This window comes from Oryza sativa, chromosome 5, assembly GCF_034140825.1.
Source record: "Oryza sativa Japonica Group chromosome 5, ASM3414082v1".
NCBI classification, from domain to species: domain Eukaryota; kingdom Viridiplantae; phylum Streptophyta; class Magnoliopsida; order Poales; family Poaceae; genus Oryza; species Oryza sativa.
Genome location: NC_089039.1, coordinates 7037826 through 7040818, shown reverse-complemented (window position 1 = coordinate 7040818; position 2993 = coordinate 7037826).

Genomic DNA, 2993 nt, shown 5'->3' with positions numbered 1-2993 from the left:
TTGATTTTGGTCCTTTTTCCTTGCTAGTGTTATTGCCCCTTTATCCTTAAAAAAAACTTAGGATCCGATTAGACATTTTCTAATATAAGGTATCTACACAGAAAATATCTTATCTAGTAATAAGTTCTTATATTTTAAGATAGATGAAGTAATAAATTACAACTGTAACGTTGGAGAAATAAATTATATATATATATATATATATATATATATATATATATATATATATATATATATATAAGACTTAAATGCCTCTCGTTAAACGAGTGGTGGCTAGGGGTAAGATGATGGTGGTTGTTTGTTTTTTTTTCTCGTCGTCTCTATAACATGAATAAGAATGTTTTTGTATTTTTTTCGTGCTAGATGATAGATGGCTGCTACTGCGCAATGTCGAGCCCATCTCACCACGCTGCTACATCATTCCATGATTCCATCGTTGACTACCGCTCGCCACCCAATTGCCCTCTCCACTACCAGTCACAAGACATAGAACAACCGCTCTATCCTTATAGCAAAATCCAGCAAAGCCACCAAGATCCAAATTTCATGATGGATTTTTGGCTGAATCATTTTTTTATTTTCTAGTTTGATTTACCTGCGAGTAATTTTATCACTTGTGTGTGATTGAGCCTGTAATTTTTTCATTCGTACGGCCATTTTGTGATATAGATTAACAATACTCTTAGTATAAGTTTTTACTCTTATATTGTGTATTGAAAACATCAGTAAACATATTACTAAATGGTGGCTATGAGATCATGGGCTATATCGAGAGAAATGTGGTAATTGTTTTACTCGCAGATCACAAAGTCTCAGTTTTTACTCTTATATTGTGTATTGAACACATCAGTAAACATATTACTACATGGTGGCTATGAGATCATGGGCTATATCGAGAGGAAGGTGTAATTATTTTACTCGCAGACTATGAAATGTAAACAATATTTATAACACTAGTAAAAGAATTACTAGCATTGTAAGCTAGTAGTAATTCTTTTACGACCATCTAGGAGTGTCGTATAATGTTGGGGTATTTATGCAAGTAAATTTGTTACTTTTGAAGGGGGCATTCATGCGAGTAAATTTGTTACTTTTGAATGAGCAGATGTGGGAGGCTAGGAGTAAATGGAAAACTTAACGGAGTAAATTCGTTACTTTTGAAACGTGAGACACTAGAAAAATGGAAAACTCGGAAAGAAAAACTAGACGGTAAATATTTTTCTAAAACGCAAAAACTGAAAAACTGGAGAGAAGGAAAAAAAAGGAAAAATCTGGATGGTTAATATTTTACTGGGCCCTTTGATGAAGCATGGATAAGATGGAAAAGTGAAAAGAAGTATGGAAGGTGATGTGGTAAAAAATGAAAAAAAAATGAACTAGGAAAGGTGGGATAAGAAGTAAACGTGGGGTAGTAAAAAAAGGAAAAACTAGAAGGAGGGAGCGTTATGCGGCACTCGAACTAATATTCTGCGCGCAACGTGTGGATTAGCGCTACCACTAAAATATAAACACTTTTATCACTATTTACAGTCATGTCTGTCATCCATCAATCACATTCTATTTAAGTTTCTTTTCATATCTTGGATTTCCCTCCAACCCCAACCATCTTTCAAAACGAGATACTCCCTATATCCCACAATATAAGTTATTTTGGGTGGATGTGACACATCCTAATACAATGAATCTAGACAGACGTTTTGTCCAGATTCATTTTACTAGGATGTGTCACAACCATCCAAAATCCCCCCTCCATCTCATAATATAAGGCGTGAGCGTATTTCAAGATTCAAACTTTAAAACATTTGACCAACATATATTTAATGTAATATGAAATAAATTTTATTTGTTAAAAATTATATCATTAGGTTGACATTTAAATTTACTTTCATATGATTATAATTTTGTTGCTACAAACCTTATAGCATATGAGAAATTATAAGTTAAAGATTAGTTTTGGAGACTGCGTAACTTTTACCATGTCTTATATTATGGGATGGAGTATTATATTGTGGGATGGAGGGAGTACCAAAGTATAAATCTAAACACTTTTAATGATAAAATAAATTAAAACAAATAATATTAATGTAATTTTGTTAAATAAAACGAACGATCAAATTTCATAGTTAAAGTCAACCGCGCCGAATATGTATGACTGGATAGGTGTAGTTTTTCCGTAGGCCGGCTGATGTTTATCCATGAGCACATTATTAACCGTTGATTTTTGCTTTTTCTTAAAAAAGATTTCTCTCCTTCATTGCACTTAACATGCTCAATTGCATTGCTGACATAGCAACATGCTTTTCAATAGGTGTAATTTTTACCAATCCAAGAGTCGCTTTAATTCTTTCACTCAGATTTTGCACCGGCCATGACGGCCTTTTCTCAGCTGGGATAAGTACATAATTCGACTGAGAAATTATGGGTCAGACAAGCAGCTTTCTCTCTAGTTCGATCATGTCTTGAGGTCGGCACAACATCTTTTGTCTCCTTAAATGCCGGCATGCAGATTGTTTTCTTGAGCATAGGCTTTTTGTTTAGAGAAAATCGGTGTCCAGGTTATTTCAACTGCATCAGGATTTCTCTATCTCAGGATCAGACGATCAGTCATCGTGGTGTAATTTAATTTCCTCGTAAGCTTTTCATTGATCCATCCCTGACAGATTACTAAATTCACGAACTGAGGAATAACTTCCCTTTAAAAATTTTCCTTGTGATACCACTGAGACATATACTAAGGTAGTCAAATTTTTTTTTCTAAAGTGTAGCTATTTTTTCAACTATCCTATTTTCTCAACCAATTACAACCTTCTTCCATTTAATTTCTCTGCCTACATTCTTTTGTTAACCAATCACATTCCACCACTCAATTTCATATACTTTTTAAATTCCCGTAAAATATCTAAAAGTACTTACATTTTAGGACTGGGTGAGTAATAAATAAGCTGAACAATATATATACGTGCCATATAGACTAAAGGGCCCGGTTGCGTTTT